A 7,750-nucleotide genomic window follows, 5' to 3' on the forward strand; every position below is an offset into this window, starting at 1 on the left:
TCAGGAACAAGACAAGGATGCCCACCCTCACCACTGTTATTAAACATAGTTTTGGAAGTTTTAGCCACAGCAATCACAGAAGAAAAAGAAATAAAAGGAATCCAAATTGGAAAAGAATAAAACTGTCCCTGTTTGCAGATGACATGATACTATATATAGAAAATCCTAAAGATACCCCCAGAAAACTACTAGAGCTAATCAATGAATTTGGCAAAGTAGCAGGATACAAAATTAATGCACAGAAATCTCTTGCATTCCTATACACTAATGATGAAAAATCTGAAAGAGAAATTAATGAAACACTCCCATTTACCATTGCAACAAACTGAATAAAATACCTGGGAATAAACCCACTTAAGGAGGCAAAAGATCTGTATGCAGAAAACTGTAACATACTGATGAAAGAAATTAAAGATGATACAGAGAGATATACCATGTTCTTGGATTGGAAGAATCAACATCGTGAAAATGACTATACTACTGAAAGCAATCTACAGATTCAATGCAATCCCTATCAAACTACCACTGACATTTTTCACAGAACTAGAACAAAAAATTTCACAATTTGTATGGAAACACAAAAGACCCCGAATAGCTAAAGCAATCTTGAGAAAGAAAAACAGAGCTGGAGGAATCAGGCTCCCTGACTTCAGACTATACTACAAAGCTACAGTAATCAAGACAGTATAGTAGTGGCACAAAAACAGAAATATAAATCAATGGAACAGGATAGAAAGCCCAGAGAAAAACCCATGCACATATGGTCACCTTATCTTTGACAAAGGAGCCAAGAATATATAAGGGAGAAAAGACAGCCTCTTCAATAAGTGGTGCTGGGAAAGCTGGACAACTCCATGTAAAAGAATGAAATTAGAACACTCCCTAACACTGTACAGCAAAAATAAACTCAAAACAGATTAAAGACCTAAATGAAAGGCCAGATACTATAATACTCTTAGAGAAAAACATAGGTGGAACACTTTATGACATAAAGCACAGCAAGATCTTTTTTGACCCACCTCCTAGAGTAATGGAAATAAAATAAAAAATAAATCAATGGGACCTAAGGAAACTTAAAAGCTTTTGCACAGCAGAGGAAAACATAAACAAGATGAAAATTCAACCCTCAGAATGGGAGAAAATATTTGCAAATAAAGCAACTGACAAAGGATTAATGTCCAAAATATGCAAGCAGCTCATGCAGCTCAATATCAAAAAAACAAACAACCCAATCCAAAAATGGGTGGAAGACCTAAATAGACTTTTCTCTAAAGTAGACATACAGATTGCCAACAAACACATGAAAAGATGCTCAACATCACTAATTATTAGAGAAATTCAAATCAAAACCACAATGAGATATCACCCCACACCGGTCAGAAAGGCCAACATAAAAAATGTACGAACAATAAATGCTGGAGAGGGTATGGAGAAAAGGGAACCCTCCTGCACTGTTGGTGGGAATGTAAATTGATACAGCCACTATGGAGAACAGTATGGAGGTTCCTTACAAAACAAAAATAGAACTACCATATGACCCAGCAATCCTACTACTGGCCATATACCCTAAGAAAACCATAATTCAAAAAGATACATGTACCACAATGTTCATTGCAGCATTATTTACAATAGCCAGGACATGGAAACAACCTAAATGTCCATCGACAGATGAATGGGTAAAGATGTGACACATCTAAACAATGGAATATTACTCAGCCATAAAAAGGAACGGAATTGAGTTATTTGTAGTGAGATGGATGGACCTAGAGTCTGTCATACAGAGTGAAGTAAGTTAGAAAGAGAAAAACAAATACCATATGCTAATGCACATATATGGAATCTGAAAAACAGTACTGATGAAACTAGTGGCAGGGCAGGAATAAAGATGCACATGTAGAGAACAGACTTGAGGACACAGTGGGGGAAGTGTAAGCTGGGACGAAGTGAGAGAGTAGCATTGACATATATACACTACCAAATGTAAAATGGATGGCTAGTGGGAAGCTGCTGCATAGCACAGGGAGATCAGCTTGATGCTTTGTGATGACCTAGAGGTGTGGGATAGGGAGGGTGGGAGGGAGGCTCAAGAAGGAGGGTATATGGGGATATATGTATACATAGAGGTGATTCACTTTGTTATACAGCAGAAACTAACACAACATTGTAAAGCAATTATACTCCAATAAAGATATTTTAAAAATAAGTTTTTATTAATCTTTAGGTCAATATTAACATTTCTTTATACTTATATATAAGTTTACTAGTTTCCTTGTTTAATACTATTTCTTGTATCTCATGTCTTCCTACTTTTTAGATACTTTATTTGTAGCAATATGTCTTGGAGTTTTTTAGAAAGCTTGAGTGAGCCATAAAGTTTCTGAATACTTAGTTGAATAAAAATTTCTCATATGTTTTCACATTTCAATGATGATTTATTTGCCTTTGTATAAAATTTTATATAAAAATTTAGATTCAAAATTCTTTTCCTTTAGAATTCTATGGAAATTATTAACAGCCTTTTTGCATCCCATGAAGAAGATGAAAAGTGTAAATCCATCTGAATCTTGATCTTTTAGGACGATTTTTTAAAAATAATTTTATTTCTGGAGCTGAGAAATCTTACCTGAATGATTTTAAGTGTTTCCTTTTTCATTATTAATGCTTGGGACTAAAACTAAAGATTCTGCTGTTCGTTGGCTCAAATAAAATTTTTATTTTTATTATTATTTTTTATTGTTATTTAAGAAACTGTTTAAAAATAATTTTTAAATAATTCAAGTTATACATGAATACATACTTACTGTGCTCAGTTGTACTAATACACAGAATAAAAGCTTAGAGGTTCCCCCATAGTCCCTTTAATTTCCCCATGGTCATATGGAGCTATAAATCTAGCCAGCATATACCTGTAGGAGCTGCTACTCTGAGACTATATCTTAGGGTGCTTGATCAAGGGGCAGAGACATAAGATTGAATAGTGGAGAGTTTATTGATTTGAGAGCATGCACCTGAGATGTAGGATTTAATGCCCTGGCAAAGTCCCCAGGAGGTGGTATGGACTTGCTATTGGGATGGCTTCTAGAAGCATAGAAAAAGTGATGGTTCATAAATTATATGAACTTGAAATCCCAGAATTTCTGTGTGAGACAATGGAGGAAGGGATCGAAAGGCTCCAGAAAGTGGGCATGCTGAAGTGGGTATACTACGTGAAGCCAGAATACCCACGAGAGCATCATGTCCCAGAGGTGCACCTAGAGGACATACCACCCACCAAGGCCATAGAGAAGGTGCTGGTGTGAGGGTACTACAGGCATCACTAAAAATGATCAGCTTGTCCTTTGTATTTCAGAACTAATGGGAGGGGAGACTACTATAGAACTAGGCTAAGAACCCAAAACAATAGAGACCAGGTGGCAGCACTTAACTGCTCGAAACCAGGTGGATGCAATCATTGTCATGAGCCACAGGGGTGGAATGATGGCCAAGAGGATCTGACCTGAAGAGAGTTTTGTAGATGGAGAATCGAACAAGGGACCCTAGGGGCAAAAGAGATGAAAGCCAAAATATGTACTACTCAGTGAGTACCATCATAACAAATCAAGGATAAATGATCAGAAGACTGAGAGCAATTGCCTCAGTAAAAAGCCATGATACTTCGCTCGAATCCAGATCTGAACCAGTTTTTAGACCTGGAGCACATTGACTGAAGGGGAGGCTGGATCCACAGGAAGAAAGCCCCTGCAACACGATGGCAATTATCACAGTAATAGTTCTCCCAGCCCTTCTCCAAAGGGATGTTGCCATTTACTCAAGTAACTGCACTCTTGGAAAAGAAGAGCTGTTGTGAGAATAGTAATAGTCCCTGCAAAGATGTCCAGGTCCGAATCCCTGGAACCCATGACTGTTATGCTATATGTCAGGGAGAATTGAAGTTGCAGATGGAATTAAGATTGCTAATCAGTTTACCTAAAATATGGAAGAGAGAGAAGAGAGAGCGTGTCAGAGTTATGCAACATGAGAAAGACTTGACCAGCTATTGCTGGCTTTAAATGAACGGGGGGCTTCCCTGGTGACTCAGTGGTTAAGAATCTGCTTGCCAAGGCAGAGCACACAGGTTGGAGGCCTGGTCCCGGAAGATCCCACATGCCGTGGAGCAACTAAGCCCATGCACCACAACGACTGAGCCTGTGCTCTAGAGCCCACGTGCCACAACTACTGAAGCCCACGCGCCTAGAGCCCGTGCTCCTCAACAAGAGAAGCCACCGCAATGAGAAACCCGTGCACCCCAACGAAGAGTAGCCCCTGCTCACCACAACTAGAGAAAGCCTGTGCACGGGAACAAAGACCCAACGCAGCCAAAATTAAAATAAATAAATAAATAAGTTTATTTTTTAAAAAAAACAAGGTGAACGGGAACCACAAACCAGGGGAATATGGGCAGACTTTAGAAGCTGGAAAAGGCAAGTCAATGGATTCCAGAAGGAACACTAACCTTGATTTAGCCCAGTGAGACCCATTTTAGACTTTGACCTCCAGAACTATAAGATAGTAAATTTTTGTTATTTAAGTGTGTGGAATTTGCTACAGAAGCAATAGGAAATGTACAAGCAATAGAGTACATACACTAATACTCATCCATTTAATTTACAAGTCTGACCACTAAAGGAGCCAGATGAATCTTAGAGGACCCCATCAGGCTATGCAAACTCCCCCAAGTAGTAGCCCCATTTGCAGCTGCTGTGTAAAATGTAAATTTGGTAGCAGATTAACATGGCCTCAGGTACATGGAATGCGGCCCCTGAGTTGGCAAATGCATTCTTTTCTATTTTAATCAGAAAAAAACACTCAACATGGAACAGACAACAATATATATTTATAGTTTTTCCCAGGGCTATTTAAAACCTACTACCTTCTGTCATAAGATAGTCTGTCATAATATAGTCTGAAGAGGTCTGGACCATCTGGATATCCCCCAAAATAACACACTGATCCACTACATCAAACATTATTCCAATAGTGTCAGGGGACCAAAAGTGGCTAGCATACTGGAAGCCTTGGCAAGATACCTATGAACCTAATGGTGGAAGATAAACCCTACAAAGATTCAAAGGTCTATCACACTGGAAAATTTTTCAGCAGTTCAGTAGTCATGAGTGTGCCAGGATTTCCTTTCAAAATGAGAGACAAATGATGCATCTTGCAACTTCTATCATGAAAAACAATGCCTGGTAGGCCTTTTTGGATTTAGAAGGCAGCATATTCTGCACCTGGGAATACCGCTCCAACCCATATACTGAGCAACACAGAAGGCTGCCATCGTTGAGTGGGGTGCAGAGCAAGATAGGGTTCTGCAGCGGGTCCCTGCTGCAATGTGCCTGCTGCTTGGCTCAAATGACCCAGAAGATTCTATTATATTAGATGTATGGATGAATGATGCTGTGTGGGCAAACTACTGCGGTAGGATCAGGCTTCTGTAGCTAGATTATGCCCTCATGGCAGATAATTGCATGCTTTTTGAAAAACAACTCCTGCTGTGCTACTGGGCTCTGGTAGAGATGGAGCATCTGACCCAGAGATAACAAGTGACTATGCACTTGGAACTGGGTTCTATCAGATCCACTAAACTGTAAACCAGGGAGGTTCAGCAGCAATCCATTTTAAGAGGAAAGTTAAAATGGGATCAAGCATGAGCGGGGCTGAGGACATAAGCAAGCTGCATGAGCAGGAAGCCCAGATCCTCTGGCCATCTACTACTGTTGCGTGCCTCAGCTCATCCCTGTGGACACTGGGGAGATCGCTTATAACCAGACAGCAGAGATTTACAGATGGGGCAGCTCAGTATATGGGTACAAACTGAAAATGGGCTTCAGCTACACTGCAACTTCACTCAGGAGAGGCGTTGAAAGACAGTGAGGACAGGATTTCAGGCAGTGCCTGATTATTCAGTTTGTGTGAGAGGAGAAGTAGCTCAAGGTTAAAATCTATATAAATTCATGGGCAGTGGCAACAAAAGGATGTGGATAGATGCATGGGAGTGTCACAAAAATGTGAAGATCTTTGTGTCACATGGAAACACACATCAGAGGACATCCATCATGGAAGAGGCATGGAAAAACCACATAGTCAAAATTACCTGGCCATTTGGTATTAGCTAGTCTTGGTCATTGGCCACTCCAGTGCTTGCACATGGACACATGAATGGAGTGGTCATGGTGGGAGAGGTGAAAGCTAGGCATGGCTCTGGTGTCTTCCATTTACCAAGAATGAGTTGGCTACTGCTGCCACTTAATGTCCAAACTGCCAGCCAGAGGGACCAACACTGAGCCCCCAAGATGGCACAATTCTTCAAGGAGACCAGCCAGCCATTTGGTGGCACGTTGACTACATTGAGCTCTTTCTATTCCGGAATTGCCCGAGATTTGTTCTAACAGGAAAAGCCAGTTGATCTGGGCATGGGCTTGCCTTTCCTGCTCATAAGCCTCAACCAGCATGACTAGATGAGGGCTCATCAGGATAGGGTCCCAACAGGATAACATTACATCAGACCAGGAGACCCACTTGTCAGAAAAGAAGGTTTGGAAGTAGGTCCCAGTCCATGAGATTTATTGATTGCATCAGAGATCGCACCATGCACAAACTCCAGCCCAGCAGTGTTGGCGTGGGATACTGAAGGTGCAGTTTAAGCATCAGCTTGGAGGTGGTACTCTATGAAGATGGAGCACCATCCTCTGTGACCCCAATCAAAAGAAATCATGGGTCTAAAAATAAAAAAGTGGAATCAGGAGTGATCTCATTTACCATCATTCTCTGACCTGCTGGGGGACCAAAAATCCCAGCCATTTCAGCCCAGCATGGGACACCTCTGAACAGCTGTATGTGCTCCAGAGCTTTCCATGGGGTTGGGTGAGACTAGGTTGACACTGCACTGCAGTTCAACTTTGCATAGTCCTGCTTCTTCCCCCCTCTTATACAAGTACAAACCCTTAATAAATATGCTACTTGCCAAATCTGTGTCAGATTCTGCTTCCAGAGAACCCAGTCTTTGATAGCCCCCAATCCTACTTCCATCTCCAGTCTCAAGTACTAAGAAAATATAGTGAATATTTTCTTAGGTCTTTCTATATATGTAAACACATCGACATTTAACATTTTTAAATTTTTCTTCACAGAAATGGGATCATAGTGTACATGTGGTTTTCTATGACTAGATATCTTTTAGGCAGTTTTGTTGAGGTATAATTTACATTTAGTAAAATTCACACTTTTAAAGTATATCTCAATGAGTTTTGACAGATGATTAAGATATAGGATATTTACATCACCCAAACATATTCCTTCATGCTCCTTTGCAATCAGTCCCTTTATCCCAGTCCTGGTTCCCAGTCTGATGTCTGTCCCTATAGATTTGCTTTTCCATAGTATCATTTAAATGGAATCATACAGTATGTAGCATTTTATGTCTGGACTCTTTCTTTTAACACAGTGAGTTTGAGATTTACTCACATTGTTGGATGTATCAACAATTTATTCTTTTTTATTGTTGAGTAGTATTCCATTTATGAGTGTACTACATTTGTGTACAGGTTTTGTGTAGACATGTTTTTATTCTCTTGGGAAATTAGGGAGTGGGATTGGTGGATTATTCATTAAGAGTATATTTAATTTTAAAAGAAACTGAAACATTTCCAAAGGGGCAGAAACATTTTACATTCCCACAAGCAATACGTGTGAGGGCTCCAGTGAGCCTACA

Source organism: Physeter macrocephalus, chromosome 7 (genome assembly GCF_002837175.3).
Source record: "Physeter macrocephalus isolate SW-GA chromosome 7, ASM283717v5, whole genome shotgun sequence".
Classification (NCBI taxonomy): Eukaryota; Metazoa; Chordata; class Mammalia; order Artiodactyla; family Physeteridae; genus Physeter; species Physeter macrocephalus.